Source organism: Macrotis lagotis, chromosome 4, assembly GCF_037893015.1.
Source record: "Macrotis lagotis isolate mMagLag1 chromosome 4, bilby.v1.9.chrom.fasta, whole genome shotgun sequence".
NCBI classification, from domain to species: domain Eukaryota; kingdom Metazoa; phylum Chordata; class Mammalia; order Peramelemorphia; family Peramelidae; genus Macrotis; species Macrotis lagotis.
The window spans coordinates 117,269,005-117,294,136 of record NC_133661.1 but is presented as its reverse complement, the minus strand read 5'-3'; the positions used below and the strand labels follow the sequence as shown (position 1 = coordinate 117,294,136).

The following is a 25,132-nucleotide window of genomic DNA, read 5'->3' as shown; positions in this document are numbered from 1 at the left end:
GATGAACAAAATTACAGAATACTTCACACAAATAAAATCAGATCTAAATAACTGGAAAACTGTCAATTGCTCATGGTTAGCCTGAGCTATTATAATAAAAATTACTATACTATCCAAATTAAATTACTTATTCAGTGCCATACTAGTCAAACCACCAAAAATTATTTTAAAATTAGAAAAAAAATTAATCTAGAATTCATCTAGAAAGGTCAAGACTATCAAGGGATTCAATGAAAAAATATTACAAATGAAGGTAGCCTAGCTATACCAGATCTAAAACTATATTATAAAGAGGTAGTCATAAAAACTGTCTGGTACTGGCTAAGAAACAGAGAAAAGAATCAGTGGAATATACTAGGTACAAAAGATTCTAGTAAATGACAATAGTAACCTATTGTTTGGTAAACTCAGAGACCCTAGCTTCTGGGATAAGAATTCACTAGTTGACAAAAACTGTTGGGAAAACTGAAAAATAGTATGGCAAAATCTAGGCAAAGATCCACATCTCACAGCTTCAACCAATATAAGGTCAAAATGGGTACAGGATTTAGACCTAAAGGATGATATCATAGACTAATTAAGAGAACAGAAATATTATTTCTGTTGGCTCTATGGAGAGGGGACAAATTTATGAACTAACAAGAGACAGAGAACATTATAAATTGTAAAATGGATGATTTTGACTATATTCAATTAAAAGGTTTTTGCACTATTAAAAACAATGCAGCCAAGATCAGAAGGAATTCAGAAAGCTGGGAAACAATTTTCACACTAAGTAGTTCTATAAATGACTCATTTCTAAAATATAGAGAGAACTATATCAAATTTCAAAGATTACAAGTTAATCTCCAGTTGATAAATGATCAAAGGATATGTATGAACAGGTAGTTTTCAGATGAAGAAATTTAAAGCTATTTATAGTCATAGGAAAAAAAATGCTCCAAATCAATACTGATTAGAGAAGTGCAAATTAAAACTACTCACACTAATCAGACTGGCCAATATGACAAAAAAAGAATATGATCAGTGTTTGGAGAGGATATAGAGAAATTGGGACATTCATGTACTGTTAGTGGACTTGTAAACTGATCCAAACAATCTAGAGAGCAATTTGGAACTATACCCAAAAGACCATAAAACTGAAAACCCTTTGATCTATCAATACCACTACTAGAGCTATATCCCAAAGAAAATATAAAAAATGGAAAGTTTGAAAATATTCATAGCAGTTGTTTTTGTAGTGAGGATTTGAGGTGATGCCCATCAATTGAGGAATGGCTGAAGAAATCATGGTATATAATGCTAATGGAGTACTATTATTCTGTAAGAAATTAAGAGCAGTTACACTTTAGAGAAGCATGAAAAGATTTACATGAATTGCTGCTGAGTGAAGTGAGCTAAACTGAAAGAACATTATTCACTTTAATAACATTGTAAGATGATCAACTATGATGGATGAAGCTCCTCCGCAGTGAGCAAGGACAATCTTGAGAGACCTGTTATGGAAAATGTCATACACATCCAGAGAAAAATCTATGGAGTCTGAATGCAGAGCAAAGCAAGCTATATTCACTTTTTTAAAACTTATGCTTTTTTTTCTTACTCATGATTTCCCCCCTTCTAATTCCTTTTGACCAATTCATGTTAACTAATTCCAACATGACTAATCAAGAAATATATTAAACATGATTGCTAATGTGTAACTTTTACCATATTTTCACCTCCATGAGGAGGAGGAAGGGAAGGAAGAATGATAAACAATGTGGAACTCATAAGCTTGCAAATCGATGAATTTTGAAAACTACCTTTGCATGTAATTGGAAAAATAAAATAATTATTAATTTTTTTAAAAAAATGTATAAAAGAAGATAAGGATCTCCTGTTGTCCATCTGTTCTCAAATATTCTGAAACTAGGAATACCTTGTTTCCTTCTTCATAAGATAGGTATCAGCTTCTTCCTTGGTGAGGCCAGTTCTATCCTCTTCAAAAAATGTCTCTCAAATGTACTTAGCTTTAAATGTTGACATAGATAGTTGATAGTATGCTATTAAAACATTGGATAATAGATTTAGAACTAAGAGTGACTTTAGAAAGCATTTAACCCAGGGATTCTTAAACTGGAATTGATGGGCCCCTCCAAAACAGGAGCATTTGTGAGACTCAAATGAAATTATGGATATAAAACATTTTTCAATTCTTAAAAAAACAAACAAAAAGGAACACAGCAAACTGCTCCCAGATGGCATAGAGAATAGAGCACTCACCTTGGAGTCAGGAGGACCAGAATTAGATTCCAGTCTCAGACATTTACTAGCTGTGTGACCTTGGGCAAATCATTTACCCCTGACTGCCTTACATCCAGGAACCTCTCCAGCCATCCTGGTTCATATTTGGCCACTGGATCCAGATGACTATGGAGAAGAAAGTGAGGCTGGTGACCTAGCACAGCACCCCCTCAACTCAAATCCAATTCATAAACTTGACATGACATCACCTCTCTGATGTCATGGTCTTTGAGAACAAAAGACAAACATCATCATTGTCAGATTACCTTTATGGTCCTTGATGACAATATGATTCTAAGTGATCACATTTAAGTATTCTTCATATTAGAATAAAAATAGTTTCTTATTCTTTCTTATTCATATTTACCTTTTTGTGTTCCTCTTCATTCATTTGTATTTCATAGTTTCTCTGCAACTGTCATTATAAATATTGGGAAGTCTTCTGTTTCACACTTTAGAATTATACTCAGTTTTACCAGGTAAATTATTCTTGGTTATTAGCCTATATCTTTAGTCATGACTTCTTAGTGGTGGCTGCTGAATCATGTGTGATAAGTGCTCATTCTCCTCAGTACTTGAATTCTTTCTGGATGCTTGCACTCTTTTTAACCTGAAAGCTTCAGATTTTAGCTATAATATTCTAGTGAATTTTTATTTGGAGATGTCTTTTAGGAGGCAATTGGTGGATCCCTCTATTTTTACTTTGCTCTCTGGTTCCTAGAAATCTGGTCAGCTTTCTTTAATGATATGGTCTTTTTTTTCCCTTTTGGTCATGGTTTCAAAGTGGTCCTTTTGATTCTGATTCTGTTTCTGGAAATATGTCTTTACTGTTTTCCAGTCAGTTGTTTCTACTCTGAGATACCTGAAATTTTCTTTTCGTTTTCCAGTTTTTTGGCTTTAATATTTCTTGTCTTGTGGGGTCAATAATTTCTATTTAGTACATTATAATTTTCATGGAGATATTTTTATATTTTTTAACTCTTGTTTTAAGTTGCTAATTCTATTTTCAATTCTTCCACAACTCTCATTTCTTTTTCCCATTTTTCATCTAACACTCTTATTTTTTAAATATTTGCTTCAATCAATCAAAATCCATCATTGTCTCACTCTTCCAGACTAACCCACTCTGCTCTACCCCAAAAGAAAACTAATTACAACCACATATAGTCAACTAAAACTACTTTCTACATTGCCATGTTTTTTTTTTAAGATGTCTCATTCTGCTTCACTTCTCTATGAGGTGTATGTATGCCATGTTCCATTCATTAGTCTCAGGAATCATGGTTGGTATCATTAAGCTGATAAGAATTCAGCACAATAGTATTCAATCACATTTATCCAACCACTCTCCAATTCTCATTTCTTGCCTCACAACAAACTATAAATATTTTTGTACAGTCTTAGAATTTGTTCTAATCCATTCCTTAATTTTCCCTTCCTCCAGTTCTCCAAATCTCCTTCTACTTTTTCACTCTTAATTCTGTTGGGTGAAATGAGTTTCTGTACTCAATTTTGTGAGTGTTCATACTTTAGTTACTTTTCTTGCCTAGTAGGATAAAAGTGAGATTCAAGAGTTATGATAACTCCAAACCCTTCCTCATTTATACAGATGTCGACTTGTACAATCTGGTCTTTTCATCAGGAATGTTTGGACCTCTTGTATCAAGACATTCCCTTGCCAACTCTTTTCCTCCATAGCATTCATTTATTTCCCAATTTCTTTCTCAAACATTCTCATCTATAAAAACATTTTATCTCTTTCAAGATCTTGCTTTACCTCTTCCAGGAATTATAGTTCGTTTTTTAAACAAAGTTGTGTTTTTCTCTGAAACTCTGCTTGTAGGCATTTTGGATTCATTCTCTTTTGGGTATGTGGTACTTTTTAAAGGAAGATCTGGAGACTGGTAGTTGCTGCTTTCTTGAGCTATTGTGTAATTTCACAATTTTAGAGAGACTGGGGACCTGCAAGTTTTCAGTGTTCCCTAAGTGGTTTGATTCAGGGCAAAATCTGTTTGCCACCCATCTTGATCTGAGTTCTACAAGTTCTTGACAGGGGATTTGGATCTGATCAAGAACAGACTGCTGCTAGACTCAACTTTCTTGGTTCAAAGTTATCAGAAATGTAATCACTTTAGGATTCCTCCCTGGATATTCCTCTACAATTTGGTTCAGATTCTGGAAATATTATCTTGCTCTGGGCTGGAGTCTGAGTCATGCTACTGCTCCTGGCTTCTGAACTACTTTTCTTGTTACACCATCCAAGCCCATCCTAATTTGGGAACATCACCTTGTGCACAAGGTCCCTTCTCAGCATATCCTGAATCAAAGACTACCTTAAAAGGATAGTGAGCAACAAAAGTGTTAGTTTGTACCTGTCCCTGTACCAATGCCTGTGTGTGGGTCTGATACTTCCTCTAGCCCTGGCACACAATTTCTCCCTGGGTGCTGTGCTCTGAGAAAAACTTGCTGCTGGCCCAACCACATCCCCAGGGTTCACAGATCTAACCATCCATCTACCTACTGAGTTGCTGCAGAACTGATTAAGACTGTTTCCAGATTTTCCCATCTGGATTTGATGAGATACAAGTTTTATGAAGGAGAGTTCAACTATACTGCTTCCTATCACTTCTATTTTCCTCAGTTGATTTTTTAAATATTTTTTAACTTTAGCTCTGTCTCTGGCAGGAATTCTAATCTTGTGTCAAAGCTAAATTTTCTTTGAGGCTTTGAGATGATGATGATGATGATGATGATGATGATGATGATGATGATGATGATGATGATGCTGATTCATTCTTCTGGAATTATCTTGTATATCCCTGACACAATTCATTATGCTTTTTTTCACATTCTTCTAGCCTAATTCTAGACTTTGAACTTAGAGTCCACCTCTTAGATCTTCTATTAGGGATGTCTGAACTGTGTTCATATCTTTTTGGATCTTTCTTCTGTTGCTTTATTAGAGTAAAAAAATGTTGGGCTATTCCAGGATTTCAGAAACAGCTCAGGTTAGGGACATGCAAGATTTCAGTGTTCCCAAAGTTAGTCTTATCCAGAACAAAGTTTTATCACTGCTTGTTTCATTTAGGCTCTCCAAGTTTCCAACGTGGGTTTGGGACTGAGTGACACATCTACTGACATGCTTATTTGGAGTTATAGTAGACTTTTGCTGAACTCAGTTACCATCAGCAGCCAGCTAGAAAGCTTGTTATTTCAGAGTGACAGGATGCAAGATTTCCTTTGCTCTTGAATTTCTGTCCTGGTTCTTGTCCTTTGTTATCAAAGAAGAAGACCAAAATGACATCACTATTTTAAAGATAAATTACAGTGTATCTGACTGTGGCTGATCACTCCAATATGAGCTCAGAATGCTCTACCACAGGTCAAGCACAAACAATCCATATAAAAACTGGGATGGGTTCTCTAAACTTACATATGTCACTTTTCTTTTGAGCTTCTTCAATTCTGTCTTCCTAATAGAGTGCAGCACCCTCACTGATAAGGGCATGCCAAGCTAGGTGGTCCTGTGCCAGTGTCTCCCATGATATACAATCAATTCTTAAGGTTTTTTTGCAAGGTAATGGGGTTAAGTGGCTTGCTCAAGGCCACATAGCTAGGTAATTATTAAGTGTCTGAGGCTGGATTTGAACTCAGGCACTCCTGACTGCAGGGCCGGTGCTCTATCCTCTGTACCACCTAGCTGCCCCAATTCTTAAGTTGTTCAATGAGACCTTCAAGGCGTCTCAGTATCACTTCTTCTGACTCCACTGTGAGCTATTGCCCTGTGTGAGTTCTCTTTAAAATAAATTTTTTGGTTTTTTTGGCAAGCATACTTCTGGCATTCTAACAATGTGCCCAGCCCATCATAATTGTGGTAATGTTGGAATGCTGGGCAGTTTAGTTCCAGAAAGGACCTCAGTGTCTGATATCTTCTCCTGCCAATTGACATCACGCTGGTAGACCATCCAGGTTTCACAGGCATATAGCAATGAAGTCAGCACAATGGCTTCAATTTTGTAGTTAGTCTAATATCTCTTTGCTCTCACACTTTCTTCTGGAGTCACTCAAATATTGTGCTAGCTCTGGCAAATGTATGTGTCAATCTCATTGTCAATGTGCACCTCCCTGGAAAGAACACTGACAAGGGAGGTGAACTTATCCACATTACTCAAAATTTCTCCATTTGCTGTAGTTGATGGTTCCATAAATGGATGATGTGGTGCTGGCTGATGGAGCACCTATGTTTTCTTGGTGTTAATTGTTAGAACCAAATTAGCATAAGCAGAAGAAAATCAATCCGTTCTTCGTTGCATCTCAGCTTCAGAGACTTCATTGAGTGCACAATCATCCACAAAAAGAAGATCCTGCACTAACACTCCCTCCACTTTGGTCTTGGCTTGTATCCTTTTCAAATTGAAGAATTTGCCATCGGTGCAATAGCTGACCTCGAGGTCATTTTCATCCTTAGTGAAGGTGTTTAATAGCATAGCTGAAAACACCATGCTAAAAAGTATGGGAGCAAGGACATCCTTGTTTTACTCCATTGGTGACTGGAAAATCTCAAGAGCATTGTCCACTATCTAGAACTCAGGCAAGCAACTGATGGTATCAAAGGCCTTGGTTAGATCTACAAATGATGTATACAGATCTCTGTTCTGTTTCTGGCATTTTACCTGGGGCTTTAGGGAAGCAAATACCCTATCAATTGTTCTTCTATCCTTTCTGAAGCCACACTGGCTCTCAGAGAGGTAACCATCTTCCAGATGAAGAATCAGCCTGTTGAAAAGGACTCTGGCAAGAATCTTACAGCAATGACTAGAAGAGAAATACTCCTGTGATTGCCACAGGACAATCTATTCCTTTTACCTTTATAGAGAAAGATGATGAAGGCATCCTTGAATTCTTGGGGGTAACTTCTTTATATCATATAACCTGGAAAATTTCAGTCAGTTTTTGGATGAGCAATGGACCTTGTAGATCTCAGCTGGAATAAAATCAGCACTAGGTGCTTTGCCACTTTAAAGGAGCCTTAAGGCATTCAAGATCTCTTCTTCAGTTGGAACTTCAGCTAGAGACTCATTGACTTGAACTTGAGGTAAATGGTCAATGACTTTTGCATTGATTGATGATGATCTGTTAAGAACACTATGGAGGTGTTCAGTCCATCACTCTAGAATAATATCTCTATCAATAATCAATGTGGATCCATCAGCACTGAGTAGTTGAGATGTACCATATGTCTTTGGCCCATAACTAGTCTTCAGGGAATCATAAAAGCATTTTGGTTTGTTACTGTCTGCATAAAATTGTATTTCATCTGCCTTCTTACTGAGTCAAGAATCCTACATCTCTCTAAGTTTTACTTGGCCTTTTCATTTGATGGAATTAAATGCTGCCTTCTTGGAAACTGATGAACTATCCTGCTGGTAAACCCTGTGGAGTTTTTGCTTTCCATTTAGCAGCTTCTGTATTTCCCCATCATTTTCATCAAACTAGTCTTGGTGTTTGCCTAGACGAACAAATGCAGTGCTGTACACCAGATCTCTGAAAACTGCCCACTTCTATTCTGCTCCACTGTTGCCACTTGTGTGTTTGCTCAGTTTTCCCTCCAAGTTAGCAACAAACTGTTCCTGCTCAGAGAGATACTCTAATCTCCTGACATTAATTCTTCTAGTAATGATTTTGCCTGAGAACCACCATTTTGGTTGAATGTGAATATTTAGCTTAGAGTCCAGTATATGATCAGTCCAGCACTCTGCACCACATGTTGCCCTTGACTCTCTTATATCTTGTCTATTTCTTCTCCTTACAATCACATAGTCTAATAGATGCCAATGTTTGCTACAAGGGTGAATCCAGGAAGTTTTATTGCATTTAGGTAAACAGAAGATTGTTTGTGATGAGGAAGTCAGGAGATGCACAAGTCTTCAGTAGAAGATGACACTGTTGTTGCTGTTCCCAACTTCATTCCTCCCAAGAACTCCCTGCAGCGTCTGGTAATCTGAGCCTACACTGGCATTAAAGTTACCCAGTATTATAAGATTGTACTCTTTTGGTATATTGATGATAAGGATCTCCAGGTCTTCATAAAATTTTTCTTTAACTTCTTCAGTGTTCTTCATGGTAGGAGTATAGGCACTAATGATGGTAGCATGGTGTTTTCCTGGAAGTGGCAATTTCATTGACACAATTCATTGCCATGAGCCTGTCATTCAGTCCTTTTAGTAGGCATTCAAGAATGTTCACTAGTTTAATTTTGATTGCAAAACCTACTCCAGCTTCATGGCATTCCCTTTCATTGTAGCCACTCAAAAAAAAAAAAAAAACAAAACATGTATCTAGCTCCAACTTCAGTCATCCGATCTTCATTTGCCAGCCTTGTTTCACTCAGGGCTGCTGTTTGGATATATCTGCTGAGTTGTCTTGCAATGAGAGCTGTTCATCTTTCAGGTCTATTGGATCTTCTGTTGGCTATGAGTGTGAGCATGATCAATGCACTGAAATGAACAGAATCTTCTTTGAAGAATTTTTTTAGATTTTTTTTTTTATGACTCTACTGCACTGTGGGATTTCCCCACCTGGTGCTGTAATCAGATCAGGGTTGGGTAAGCAGACAATTTTTAGAGCACCTTTTCTAGTCCCCTTCTCACATCAGGAGATGAGCTGTTTGATCCTAAAAGGGACCGCTTAGTCACCCAGGGGGCTGCCAAATCCCCCTGCTGCTTTCAGTGGAGAAATCATCCTATGACTCTGGGCCACCTTGTGTAGGGTTGTGACTACAGCTTCCACTGTATCCACACCTGCTACTTCATCACTTGCCTGTCAACATAGGACTTTGAGGAATGATTATGAGTGATGTGTTTTCTTGCATGTGTAAATTGGATTTAAGTGAGGTAGAGCTGCATGAAATCAACTGCCTCACTCTGTCTTCCAAAGTCATCATGATCAGCATAACAAGACAAGATAACTTGTGATAACTCTATGTGCAGTGAATGACCTTGGCATCTTCAACGTCTGATCCAAGCTCTATGTGCTCCATAGCACTTGCTTCAGCTGGCTTCATGGCCAGTAGAACAAATTGTTCTTCTCCACCCATTCCACCAATGGAAGACTTCACATGTTTGGGGTAGATACCCTTCCATTACTCACTGATGAGTTTGAGACTCCTTCTGTCCTGGTTATCCTCTTCAATCTAGAGACTGAATAAGACCCCAACCAGCTCTTGGCTTTAGAGCCAAATATCTGCTACTCACTTCTGGACTTGCTCCTCACTCAGGACATAACTTAAGACCCACAACTCCTCCTAATTTTGAAATGCCACAATTAAACTCAGGTCCCCTCTTCAGTCTAATCTGGATCTTTGAACCAGAACTGGGTAGTGACAGCGTTGCCAGCTGACATCTATTCCTGTACTTTGCACAAGATTGGGTCCTCTAAGTGAGTTTGGGACCTCTTATTGCCCAGATGAATATAGCCTCAGTATCTACTGTGCTCCATGTTTCATGCTTCTGACTAGACCATATCCCCAGTGTCTGAAAAACTCCCTAAGCTGATCTGAACTGGAAAAATGATTGTGATTATTCTTATTTTATTTTTCAGAACAATGGTTTAACCTAAAATGCTATATTATTTTTAAAAATCTTCGGAGCTTTTCAGTCTTCTTATACCTTGATTTTTTTCCTCCAGATATTCTATAATCCAGTGACATTGTCTCCTTAATGTTCCTAAGCACCTGACTCTTTTGACAGTCTGACCCCATACCTGGAATTCTTTCCTACCTCATCACCACCTCCTGGCTTTTATTGCTTTCTTCAAGATCCAATTAAAATTCCATCTTCTTCAAGAAGTCTTTACTGATAATACCTTGCCTGAGATTAACCTTAATTTATCTTATCTATTATCTTGTGTGTACATAATTATTTTCTTATTTTCACCCCATGAGAACAGAAGCTTCTTGAGAACAGGAATTGATTTCTGCCTTTCTCAACACAGTGCCTGGTACTGCACTTGAAGTGGTCCCATTCTGGAAAACAATTTGAAATCATGCAAGGAAAAATTGCTAAATTATCCATACCCTTTGAGCCACAGATCCCAATACTGGATTATACTCCAAAGTTAATGATAGCTTAAAACAAAAATAAAAATATCTGTGTACAAAATAAACATTTATAATATTATTTGTATTATTTATAATAGTATTATTTGTGATAAAAGCTAGGAAAATGCAACCAACAAATTGGATAATTGTTGAACAAATTGTGGCATATAAATTTAACATTATATGATTTTACTGTAAAGTTCAATGACTAAGAATTTGGAGAAACATTGGACAATTAGTGCAAAGTGAAGAAAATAATGCTAAAATAATAATATACACATCACAAAAACATCAAATGGCCAAAAAAAACCCAACTAAGTAAAATGCAACAATGTGAGTTGCAAAATTTTAAGTTAAAGCACATATTCTTCCCATTTCTTCTTGTTCAGTATTTTTCCAATTGTGTCTGACTCTTCATGACCCCATTTAGCGTCTTCTACATAAAAATAGTGGAGTGGTTTGCCATTTCCTTTTTCACCTCATTTGGCAGATGAAAACTGAAGCAAACAGGGTTAAGTGATTTGCCCTGGGTCACCCCAGATAGTAAGTGTTTGAAGCCAAATTGGAACTCAGGAAAATGAGTCATCCTGACTCCCTTTGTACCACCTAGCCAATCTATTTCTTCCCATTAAGCACTTTTTAAACTACAAAATTTGAGAGTTGCATGCTATAGCTGCTATTGGATGATTTTCTTTAACTGATTACAGATAATGGTTTGTGTGGGCAGTTTGTTTGGTTGCTTATTGGAAAGTGTCAGTTTCTTAAAATAAAAATGCACCAATATATATTTTTTTTACTATCTGTGTCATCTCCAGAGAGTTTTTAGCAGACTTAGTTTAATAAGCTCTGATGTTCCCTAGTGCCAGTCCTTGAAGATAGCAGTTTTTGTTCCCAAACCAAAAACCACAATTTATCTAATCAACAAAATCTTAAAAGTCATATGACTATCATAATGGAGAAAACTAGTGCATAATTTTAATATACCTTCAGAAACTAGAAGGCACAATGCTATCATTTTGTATAATTTTGTTTCCCCTCTAATTACTTTACTAAAGAGAAATCTGGCTTAGTGGCTAGAGTTGACTTCAGAGTAAGAAAGACCTGGGTTCTAGTCCTAACTTTATTAGCTACTACGTGATCTTGAGAGTAATTTCTTCATACCCTAGGTAGCTCTATAATAATCTAATTAATAGTGACTTATCTGCATTGGTAAATGAAATTTCCTCTTTTAGCTGTTTCCTATTCCAATGAAATCTCAGATTTGAACTAAAAGAAAAATAAAAATATTACCGGACAAGGGAGGAGTTCATGGTGCGATGAAGATGACATCTCATTTATTCACATTCAAAGAAACTGTATTATAATTAAATATCATTTGCTTGAAAATTAGATATATTCCACCTTTTCATTAAAAATTTCATCTCAACCTGAGAGAGCTAATGTTTCTGTTGGGAGCCAGTCCTATGGAACAATAGTCAAAGCAATCTTACTTCCTGTAAGCCACATCCAGACAGCAATGTTAAATGACTTTGATTTGATACATATCTTTGAAAATAATGACTTTAGAGTCAAACTTCCTATAAGCACCTCAAACGCAACTTGTTCAAATGAGAATTCATCTCATTAACGCACCCTTATTCCAAAGCACTGTATTCCTGGAAAAGGCACCACCATACTTTCAGTCATCCAGGTTTACAACCTCAGGGTCATTCTTGATTCTCTTACTCTCTTGCCACACATTCATTCAGTTGCCCAATATTATGATTTCTGATGCCACTTTTCTCTCTCTCTCTCTCTCTCTCTCTCTCTCTCTCTCTCTCTCTCTCTCTCTCTCTCTATCTCTCCCTCTTTCCAATTATTCATCTAGTTGTTAACCTCATCCAGGACCTCATCAGTCTTTTGACAAGACTAAAGTCACTTCCATAGTCTTCTTGTATCCAGTCAATTAATTCCACTTGATTGAGCAAGAAGTCAACTACATCTCTTCCTGTGAGATGTAGGCATAATGCACTAACTTGCTACCACATCCTTAAATATTCTGCACTTTACTATCCATCCGCCTGCCATTATGGTCTACAAATCCTTGGATTTTTCAATACATACATACACACACACAAACTCACATACACATTCACACACACACACACACACACACACACACACACATAAACAATAAGAGATTGTGGAACATATTTTTAATAGAAACCAGGGCTAGTCAGAAGAATAAAACATTTATTTTGCTTCTCTATTGAGGTGGCAAAGCATTACACTGCCTGTAACACAGTTCTCTTAGGAGTTTTGTTTACTTAGAAAGGGAAAGAAAAGAAAAAAGTACAAATTGTGAAAAAGTTACAAAGTGATTTCTTTGTCCTATGAATTGCAAACTTTTTAAAAACTCAGAATAAAATGTGGAAATTTCTTAACTATTACTTGCACTAAGTATAGGATACAAAGGCTAAATCCTACTAGATTGTGACCAGGACTTCAGGCACTACCATATCTTTCAAATGTTTCTCCTGTTTAAAAAAAATTAACATGAACAGCTTATTTCAGTAACCATAAAATCAATACTCATTCTCAAGCTCTTTCCTTCCCTTGGCCATTGAAATATAACTGAACAAAGTTAATGAATAAATATATCTAATTCTAGCTATACATCAGTCCACCAACTAGGCTGGTAAAACTTCATAAATCAACTGCCACCTCACTCATCAGTCTCCCATATATATGTAAATCCTTGTGAGAGTGAATTGGACATGGGAAAAACAGCATGCTGGGGAATGAGATGACTTGAATTGAAGTCCTTCCTACATTACTTATTAGTTTGTGATCTTGGGCATTAATAATAATAATAATAATAATAATAATAATAATAGAAAGTTATAACTATATCATTATTTAAGTCTGAGAGTTATTGATACTATACCCACCAAAATATTAAAAAATAATCAGGCCTCCAGGATACAGATACTTTCATTAAAGACTTATAGAAATACATAGACAAGCATCATTAAGATGAGTTGCCATAAATGCTTTCTGTTCTTTACCAGGGGAAATAATCCCAACCTAATTAGATCACATATTTACTGGAGTGTTTAAGATTTACTGAGAGTTTTCCTTCTAAAAACATTGTGAAGCAAGTCTTATTGTCACTATTTTATGGAAGAAGGGACATTCAGTTAGTTAATGTTTGATTCAGGATTGAAACTCAGATATTTTAACTTTTTGAAATCAATCATCAAATTTTCAAATACTTATGTGTCAGACACAGACTTATTCAAGATTTGTATTTTTATACTACATATACAACCTTGGTCTCTCATTTAGCTATGTAAACCTCTAAGTCTCAGTTTCTCCATATGTAGTATGAAAATAATATTTATACTACTATAGATTTTGACTAGAAAATTTTTCAGCTAGGGTAAAAACTTAGGAAGGGTATTGCTGGGAGGCACAATATGAATCCACAGATATACTGAACTATTGAGAGAGGGTCAACTGACTCTTGTCAGCAAAAGAATTAAGATAGATCCAGGAGGGGTGTGCTATGGTATCAAAACTATGGGAGTTGAGCTGTGTGAGGCAATAAAAGACAACAAGATGAAATAAGAGCCACTACAAAACCCTCCGGGGGGGGGGGGAGTACATTCCCCATTACTATGTCAATCCTAGAATAAAGGCTTGTTTGGTCTGTGCTAATAATCATTTGTGACTTTTCTATATACAGAAGTATTGAATCAAATTGGCACCTAAAATACCTTTTAAAAAAAAACAGAAAGTGATATATAAAAATGAACAATGAGGGAAAAGCATGCCATAGTAAATAGAGGACCAACTTTAAGCTCAAAACAACCTGGTCTTGAGTTCTGCTTCTAGCACACATTAGTAGAATGACTTAATTTCCCAACATTCCAGGCAACTCTCTAGGACAAAAACTTACTAACAAGATATCAATCTATATCAAAGAAAGAGGGTTCCAAACTGGGAGTTAACATAAATGAAGGCCTAGATCTGTATCCAAAATAATGGACTATTATCATCATACTTATATACTTCAATGGATCTGTGATCTCATCAGGTACCACGAATGCTCCTTACATTAAAATCTAGATCTGACTCTTTTTCTGGTGATTTTTTTTGGTCTATGTCCTTTCATAAATTCTTCATAAAATTCCTTCCAAAAGGGCTAGAAGCTTTCCTCTGGGAATTTTAGCACTCCATGGACAACTATGTATTTGAGTTGTCCATGTTTGTTACAACTTGCTTTTACTCTATGACCAATATTGTTTGCTACCTTCTCCAATAACATAATCCCAGAGTAGAAAGAAAATCCAGGAATCATATAGTTTAATCCATACCTGAACATATAGCTCCTTCCTCTATGATATGATCATATAACAAGTGACCATCTATTGAATCTTTACTTCAATACTTCCCTCCAAGGGAGAACCATTTTACTTTAGTATACCTCTATTTGTCCCATACATTTCCTGTATAATATGTAAAAACAATAGAAAAATTTTAAATATATACATGACAAACTACAGAAATCAACCAAAGAATACACAGTAATAAAAATCAAATGACTGAAAACTATCTACTGGCCAGGCTATGACATATATTTGAATGGATGGTCCATCAAGATAGTCTACTGGTAGACATATTTCTTGAACAGGTGATATAGAAAGACAATGAGATGGACCCAGAATTAAAGTGAAAAAAAAAAAAGACTGGAGAAAATGAGCTCACTTTCCACAAGCCCAAGCTGCTTTCTTATTAAATAAATTCTTGTTTGTTTTCTAACATAAAAACTCAAATTTTTACAACGATGTACGTATGGATTACATTAAATGGCTGTGAATCACAGAATCACAGTAGCAGAAGAATCAAAATTATGAGAAGTCTAAAAGGAAATGGAGAAAGGCACTATGGAATTATGTAGGTGACAACATATAGCCAGTGATATCTTACATAGAAGAAATGATATAAAAAGTCACAATTACTATTGCTGTTTTTATCATTATTATTATCATATAGAAGACAATGTATAACAGTGCATAGAGGAATGGTCCTAGAATCAAGATGAACTTGATTCCAAGTCTACTTCTGATCACATGCTTGGGTAAATCTGGGCAAGTTGTAATATATCAGACAACTCTCTCAGATTATAAGTATCAGAAGGGGTATCCATCTGCATTTGTTAAACAAGTTTCCTTATCCAGAAGTTCCTTGTACTAGTGAAATCAAGCTTGTTCCCAAAAAAATAATTATTATCATCATCAATATTATTATTGAAAGTCAGCCACAGAACAACATACAACTAGTAACTGATAAACTAAGTTAACTTCTTGGTAGTCAAAAAGACTCTTCCAGAATCCTTATATGATCATTTTTTTACAGTCAGAAATACTTATTCACTATACCACTCCAAATACTTTTAAATAATGACTCTAATCAAATTCTAGAGTGGCAGAACCCACACACACACACAAAAAAAAAAAAACGAGTGAAACAATTTTCCAGCCCAAGACAACTTGGAAGATTCTCAGGAAGGGTCTTGTTACTCCAGGATTAGAAAGGGCCCACAGCACAACTCCAGCCTTACTAGAACCAACCGACTCCAGCTATCCAGAATAGCAGTTTCTAGTCCCCTCACTTGGAGGGTCAGTGAGAAAACTCTGCAGCACCGGAGTGAGAGCAAAGCCCAGTCCTGCGTGAGCCTCAGTGCAGACCTAGCCTCAAAGGACCAGGAGTAGGCCAAGGGAGTCACCCCACAGCTGCTTCCAGAGCAAAGATGATAAGGAGGTTGGGGAACAGATTGCAGGGCTTCTTTGCTTTCCCCAAGGCAGGACTATGTTGCTTCATCCATACTCAGTTCTAGTCTGGGACCCCAGTCTCAGGAAAAAGAACAGAAGGACAACAGAGCTTACAGTCTGCAGCAGAGCAGGAACTCTCCTCACAGTTCCAGGGCAGTAAGGAGTGCTTGTGGTGGTCATCCACAGACCAGGAGAGCAGTCATAGCCTCTCATAAGACCTTTGGAGTTTTGAAAACTTGTAGATCCATGGGGGGGAATCCTGAAAACAGCTGCAAAAACCCTCAAAAGCTTGGGACAGTGCATCCTCCATCCTGGAAGCAAGTCCCACCTTAACAAATAGCTAAAATCAAGTCATAGAAGGATGAAGAAATTAGCAAAGAATCGGAAGAAAAAAAAATCCAACTATAAACGATTATTTTGGTCCTATGGGAGGATCAAAATACACACTAAGAACATAACAAAGTCAAAGTTTCTACATCCAAAGCCCCCAAGAAAAATATGAATTTGTCTCAGGCTATGGAAGAGCTCAAAAAAGATTTTTGAAAATTCAAGAAAGAGAGGTAGAGGAAAAATTGGGAAGAGAAATGAAAGCAATGTGGGAAAATCATGAAAACCAAATCAGCAGCTTGGTGAAGGAGATACAAAAAATGCTGAAGAAAAGAACATCTTAAAAACCAGTTCGGATCAAAAGGAAAAATCGGTCTAAAAGGTCAGTGAGGAGAATGCCTTAAAAAGCAGAATTGGTCAGATGGAAAAGGATATACAAAAGCTCTCTGGAGAAAATAATTCTTTTAAAATGTAGAATGGAGCTAAGGAAAGCTGATGCCTTTGTGAGAAATTAAAAAAAAACCAATAAAACAAAACCAAAAAAATAAAAAAAAAAACTAGAAGAAAACATGAAATAGCTCTTGGAAAAACAACTGACCTAGAAAACAGATCCAGGAGAGATAATTAAAAAATTATTGGACTACTTAAATGTCATGACCAAAAAAAGAACCTAGACATTACATTTCAAGAAATTCTCCAGGAAAACTGCCCTATTATCCTAGAAACAGATGGCAAAACAAAAGTTGAATCCACCTATAATTTCCTGAAAGAACCCCAAATGAAAACTATCATAAATATTATAGTCAAATTTCAGAACTCCCAAGTCAAGGAGAAACTATTACAAGCAGCCAGAAAGAAACAATTCAAATAATATTGTGCTACAGTCAGGATAACACAAAATTTAGCAGTCTTTACTTCAAAGGAACATAGAACTTGGGATATGAATTCCAGAAGGCAAAGGAGCTTGGATAACAAGCTAGAATCAACCACCTAGCAAAAGTAAACACTCTTTTTTCAGGAGAAAGGGGGATTTTCAAACTTTCCTGATGAAACAACCAGAGATGAACAGAAAGTTTAACCTTCAAGTAGAGGATTCAGATGAAGTATAGAGAGGGTGGATGGGAAGAACAAATCATGAGGGATTTAATGATGTTGAACTGCTTGTGTTCCTGCATGGGAAGAAGATACTGATGACTCATATGAATCTTCTCATTTATTAGAACAGTGAGAAGGAACATCTATAAGAACAGTTAGAAGGAGCATAGGAGGAGAGAGACAGACAGACAGACAAGGGCACAGGAGAGCTGAATTTAAAGGTTAAATATATTTTAAAAAAGGATTAATGGAGGAAGAAAGGGATGTACTGTGAGAAGGGTAAAGGAGAAGTAGAATGGGGTGAGTTATTTCACTTAAAAGAGGCAAGAAAAAGCTTTTGCAATGGTGTGGAAGAAGAGAAAGTTAAGGAAGAGTAAGTGAATCTTATTCTCATCAGAAGTGGCTCAGAGAGGGAATAATACATAAAACAATATAGAAGTCTATCTTATTCTAGAAGAAAATAGGAGAGGGAATAGGAGGGGGATATAGGTGATAGAAGAAAGGAGAAGATTGTGGGAGAGGGTAGTCAAATGCAAGACACTTTTGAGGAGGGAGAAGGTAAAAAGGAGAGAAAGGAAAGAATAAATGGGGTGGGAGAAATAGGATGGAGGAAATACAGCCAACAATAGCAATAAACAATTTTGAAGCAATTTCTCTGATGGACTTATGATACAGAATGCAATCCATCCCAAAGACAGAGCTGATGGGGTCTGAATACAGATTGAAGCATTCTTTTTTTCCCACTTTATTTTTTCTTGAGGAATGTCTTGGGTGGGGGGGTATGACTATTATAATAATGGTTTTCATGGTTATATACCTACACCAAGCAACTTGCTTTCTCAATGGGGGAGTGGGAATAGGAAGGACGGAGAGAATTTGTAGCTCAAATCAAAATTTTGGAAATAAATGATGAAACTTGTTTTTGCATGTAGCTGGTGGGGGGGTAAAAATAAAATAAAGGAAGAAAAAGGAAAAAAAGGAATATTCCCTTCAGGGATTACTTATATAGTACAGAAGACTTTTCAAATCTCATAGCATAGGCCTATATTGCTGGTAGTAAAAGTACAAATTAATTCAGATGTCTTAAAAACAATTTCAGCCATTCAGTAAAACATCCTACTTCGAAGCTAAAGCATTAGGGGACAGTCCACGACATTTACAAACTGGCAGATCAAGCATATATAAATTTTATAGAATAATATTAGGGTGATCATCAACAGACAAAAAAGAAGTAAAGGAGTTTCTAGAATTCTACTTTGGTTTTTTTTTAGATTTTTCAAGGCAATGGGATTAAGTGGCTTGCCCAAGGCCACAAGGCTAAGTAATTATTAAGTGTCTGAGGCTAGATTGAACTCAGGTACTCCTGACTCCAAGGCCAGTGCTCTATTCACTGCGCCACCTAGCCGTCCTAGAATTCTAATAGTATCTAAGCTGGTGCTCGGTAATCAGCAGCAATTCCAGGTAACTCTCCATTATGCACCAGCAGTTCTGTCTGATTTCATGCCTTCCATAGGATAAACTGATCCCTGAAATCTGATCATCATGTATCTGACTCAGTTCTTCTCACCTAACATTTTCAACTCCCTCAGGCTTGGAGGGAAGAGAATGAAACTCCTCCCAAAGCCTTCCTTTAAGAGGGATCTGAGCCTTCAGAACTCCCAAGGAACTCAGCTTTGTTTCCAAGCCAGGACCATTATACCCCTTAGGGACCTTTCCTCATTTTGTTGCTGTCCCCTATTAGATTATAAACCCTTTAAGGATAAAGACTGTCTTTCTTTTTTGTATTCTTAGTATGGGGTCTGGCAAATAATAAGTACTTAATAAATGTCAATGAATTAAATGAACTGAATTCAGGAATCCTTAATACCTCACAAGTATGAGGGTTTTCAGTCAATTTCACTAAAAACATTTCTTTCTGCACAAACCTTTTTTGCTAATAAACAAAGCATAAAATATCTGAGACCAAGATTCATTTACTGAATTCTGTCCTTGAAAATTTATGGAAAAACCCACAAATGTTGAAAAGATTAACTTACTAGGCAGGCATCAGTAAACTTATATTCCTATTCTAAGGAACTAAACAAGGACAAAATGCCTACCTTTTTATTGGGAAAATGATATACCAGACCCCTCTGAATCCTATCATCATCAGAGGTCATAGAGAGTCTAATTAGAAGGCCTGTTAGGTGGATCTGTTAGGTCTAGAAGACAATCTTAAAAGACAATAGAAAGTGAGGAAAAAGAGAAAGAAAGATTAGATTTGTCTCACATCATCAGGTACCAAAGGAGAAATCTATACAAACAAGGAGGAAGGGACAAAGTTTGACAATTTAATCTTACTCTAAACTGAAATAGTTAAAGGAAGAAAGCACACACACACACACACAAACACAAACTCACACAGAAAGTTGAGTACAGAAAAAAATTTCACTCAATTAAAAAAATAGAATGGAAAGGGAAAGTGGAACTATATAGTCCCAGATTTGGGTGATTAAGAGAGGGATTAGTACAAAACAAAATAAAATCTAATCAAAGCTATACAAAAATAATTACAACTTTTTTTGAGAAGGGAAAGAATGAGAATACAAGATGAGAAGAGGAAGGTATACATTCAGGGGGGAATGGCTAAACAAGGTATGGTTTATAAAAGTTGAGGAATACTATTGTGCTTTAAAAAATGAAGAGTGGTTTCAGGAAAACCCAGGAAGATTTATATGAATTTATTTATATAATTTATACAGTAACAAAAACAACTTCGAAAGATGTTAGTGATTTCAGTCAGCATAATGGCCAACCACTAGGAGGTGAGAGCCTTAGAATGCAATATAAGACAGAAACACCACATTTACACAAACACAAACTTTTTTTCTTTTGGACATGACCAATGGAGAAATTTGCTTTGCTTGACTATACATCTTTGTAACAGGGAAATAAATTGAAGCAAACAAAGATGTTTATCACTTCAAATTATGATTCCATTCTTCGAACACTGCCAAATAAACATTTATTACTTTTTGTTGTCTTTACTTTCTTATTCAATCACTTCAACTGATGAAACCACATATGTAAAAAAGACAACCAACCACAAGAGTGCATGCATACTTTTTACTATTCAAATAATAGCAATATCCCTGACAAGTTGGTTTCCAGGCATGCAAAGCATCAAAAATAAAAGAGCAGTCTATACTGGGGCAGTTAGTACCAGTCAAAACTTAAAATTTAAACAAGAGATGCTTACAACCTGAGTAGACATCAAACTCCAAAATTTACAGCAGAATATGTTTCAAGGCTACAGAAGTACTATTCAAAAATATGCATTTGCTTGTAATCTTTGAGGGAAAATGTCGATGGGTTGGCAGAAATCACTTATGCAGTTATATTCATCAGAAAGTTTTATGATTATCATCCCACATTTAATAGAAGCAGTTTCTAATGCAGGAATATACTGAGCAGGGACAAATATGACATTATCATCATTTTAAATCTGGCAACTTTATGACAGATAGATGAAGGAAAAATATAGAAATCAATCAGGAAACATTTTCAGTAATCTAGATATCAGATGTAGTTGAGAACATAGTCAGTGGTAAAGGTAATTAAAAAAACATTCAAAAGAGATTTCTAAGTACACAAATGAGTATACTTTTTATTAAAAGAGAAATGTGTATTTTAATTGAAAAACATCCCAAATTGCTAAGAATAAGACAATGATAAAAAAACTTAAATCAAGGTCCTTAACCTTTAGCAATCTGTTGAAGATTATGGACCTTTTCTCAGAACAATGTTAAATGCATAAAATAAGATACAGAGATTTGCAAAGAAAACTAATTGTGCTGAAATACAGTTTTCAAAGAACTAAAACACTAAGTTTACAGATCATATTAAGAATATCTGATTGAGGGCAGCTAGGTGGCGCAGTGGATAGAGAACCTGGTGCTGGAGTCAGGAGTATCTGAGTTCAAATCCAACCTCAGACATTTAATAATTACCTAGCTGTGTGGCCTTGGGCAAGCCAGTTAACCCCATTTGCCTTGCAAAAAAACCTAAAAAGAAAAAAAGAAAAAAAAAGAATCTGATTGAAACTGGCAGAATCAATATCTCATAACCTCTACCAAGAAGTGGTCAACATGGTGTACATGGGTTAGTCATAAAGGATGATACCATAAGCCAGTTAGAAGAGCAAGGAATAGTATACTTATCAAATCTATGATGAAGAAAAGTATTTATGACTAAACAAGAGATAGAGAACATTGTGAAATGCAAAATGGATCATTTTAATTACAGTAAATTAAAAATAGTCTACACAAACAAAACCAATGAAACCAAGACTAGAAGGAAAGCAGAAAGCTAGAAAACAATTTTCACAGCCAGTGTTTCTGATTAGGGCCTCATTTAAAAATAAATACAGAACTGAGCCATATTTATAAGAATACAAATCATTTCCCAGTTGATAAATGGTCAAAGCATATAAACAAGAACTTTTCAGACTCACTACTGATTAGAGAAATGCAGATTAAAATAACTCTGAGATATTACTTCACACTAATCAGATTAGCTAATTTGACAGAAAAGGGAAATTATAAATGTTGGAAAACAGGTAGAAAAATTGGAACATTAATGCAGTGGTGGAGTTGTGAACTGATTCAACCATTCTGGAGAGCAATTTGGAACTTCACCTAAAGAGTAATTAAACTGTTCATATACCATTACTAGGTTGTATTTCAAAGAGATCATTAAAAAAGGAAAAAGGACAACCTGCACAAAAATATGGATAAGTGATACTTTTTGTGGTGGCAAAGAATTGGAAATTGAGGGGATACCCACCAACTGTGGAATGACTGAATAAATTGAGGTATATGAATATATTAGATTACTATTGTTCTATAAGAACTGATGAGTTTGTGGATTTCAAAAAAAAACCTAGAAAAACTACCATGAATAGATGCTGAGTGAAGTGAGTAGAATCAGGAGAACTTTGTACATAGCAGTAGCAACATGGAGTGATGATCGACTATGACAGATTTAGTTTTTATTAGCAATACAATGATCCAAGAGAATTCTGCAAATGCTATCTTCTACATACAGAGAAAAACTATGGAGTCTGAATATAGATTGAAGAATATTATTTTCACTTTTGATCTTCATTTTTCCTTTTTCATGGTTTTACCCTTTCCTGCTGATTCTTCTTTCATAACATGACTAATATGGAAATAAGTTTAACATGCTTGTACATGTATAGCCTTTATCAGATTGCTTGGGGAGGGAAAGAAAGGAAGGAGGAAAATCTAGAACTGAGAAGCTTACAAAAATAATGTGGAAAACTATCTTTACATGTAATTGAAAAAAAATACTATCAAATGCCTAAAAAATAATCCCTGATTAAAAGGTCTATTGTTTCTGAGAATTATACTATCCTTCTTGATAAAGAATAGTTTTGTCCAATTATCCATTAAAAAGAACCTGATTCACTTCCCAATAAATTCTTAATCTCTTGATTCAATACCTTTGGTAAAAAAAAAGTGACCAAAAAAATAAGCCATTGAAAAAAATATTTAAGAAAACATAGATCATAGCTTCCAAACATTGTATTGTACATACCTTAAAAAAAATGAAATCTTTGAGTAGGGCCAATTCCCAAGATTTTACAGCTGAAGACAGTACAGAGAGTGGGCAGTGGAATAAGTAGGTTTTTCCAGATAGAGGGCTTAAGGGGGGCAGCTAGATGGCATAGTGAATAGAGCACTGGCCCTGGAGTCAGGAAGACCCTAGTTCAAATTCAGCCTCAGGCACTTAATTGCCTAGCTGTGTGATCTTGGGCAAGTCACTTAACCCCATTGTCTTGCAAAAACAAAAAACAAACAAACAAAAAAAAAAAAGATAGGATAATATGGGAGACAAGAGACCTGGGTTCTCATCCTAGTTTTGCTATTAACCTGCTGTAACAGTAAGTACTCTACCTCTCTTGACCTATATTTCTTATCTGCAAAATAAGTGCTAGATGATCTCTCACATCCCTTTTAAGTCTAAATTTCTGATTTTAAATTTATATCAGACTCCCAAATGTGAATTTTATAAGAAAAAAAATGACTGGATTTTTTCTTCCTAATAAGCCTGAATTATTCAAATAAATTTACTTAAATAGCTACTATGTAACTCAAAGAAATGTCACATGGATTTATATGTTAATAAATGATGCTCATTAAAACATCTAGAGATGAAAAGAATGGTTATAGTTTGCCTTAAAATATTTTCTAATATGTATAAAAGAAATTACATAATTAAATTTACAAAGTTCTTTTTTATCCTTTTCACAAAGAAGTCATATTCATTTCCTGCCTAAAGAGGTTCATCATTTATAGTACAACACTAACATCAAATTAATATATCAAAAAGAAGAGTTGGGAAAACTGTAGAAAACCTCTATAGCTGATAATCATTCTTATAGGAGATTCAGAAGTAATTCAGTCAGCTAAGACAAAGTTGCAGGAGGCTTCTTGGCAACCAAATTTTATCACCAAAATTCTAATCTAATGAATAATATTATCAACAAATAACCCAAAGGGGGGTACATTAAATATTGATTAACTGAAACAGGTAAAAAGAATTAAATTTCACTGGGATAGAGGAGAAAGATACGGAACTTTTTTTCACAAAATTGAATGAGGGAAGAGTAAGGCATTGAGAAGGTCAGTTATACCCAATATTCAGACTGAATGAGCAGCCCATATTATAAGAGATCTATCAATTCCTCTGGACCTCTGAGTAGCTCATCCATATGAACTAACACAGTCTCACAAGACCCATGTAAAATAACATTCACAGGACATGTTGACTTCTTTGTATAAATGGCAAACCAGCAGAAAACAATTATACTCGTGGAATGGAAAGCAATTATGAGACCCAGACCACCAGAGCCAAACTGGTTCATAAACCAAAACTCATTTATCCTGCAATAGCAGGGTTATATAAGAACAAGTTGAAGGGAAATAATAACATGGTAATGTCCCCGATTAAATTTAGAGAATAACATAGTCTCAGCTAGTGCAGAAATATAAGTTCACTTTCCAGTACAGATGTAACACCACCTTCCTCTTTTCCTTTCCTCACTTCTACTTTGTTATTCTAAAAGAGGAAATAGAGAAGAGAAAAATGTCTGAAGCTGGATATGAAGTCAGATCTTCCTCACTCCAAGTCCAGTGTTTTACTTGGGACAGCCTGAATAGGAAAGCAGCTGGCTTAAATCTTCTTAAGAGAAATGAGTTGACCAAAAATCTTTCAGTTCTCTTAGTATTTGGTCTATATATTCCACTATTAGTTAGGCAATTGTTCACAATACTTAGAATTGTTTTTAATTGTTTTTATCTTTTACATATCTTGTTTTCCTAACTAGACTACTAGAACTTTAAATACAGGATTCAGGGGGGTGGCTAGGTGATGTAGTGGATAGAGCATCAGCCCTGGAGTCAGGATGACCTGAGTTCAAATTTGGCCTCAGACACTTACCTAGCTG

The 25,132-nt window shown here is 35.8% G+C and overlaps 1 protein-coding gene across 5 annotated transcripts in view; it reads right to left on the bottom strand.

Annotated features, from left to right (window-relative positions):
- SH3GL3 (SH3 domain containing GRB2 like 3, endophilin A3) overlaps positions 1–25,132 on the bottom strand; it is a 161,613-nt gene that overhangs the window by 121,942 nt on the left and 14,539 nt on the right. The window lies entirely within an intron of this gene.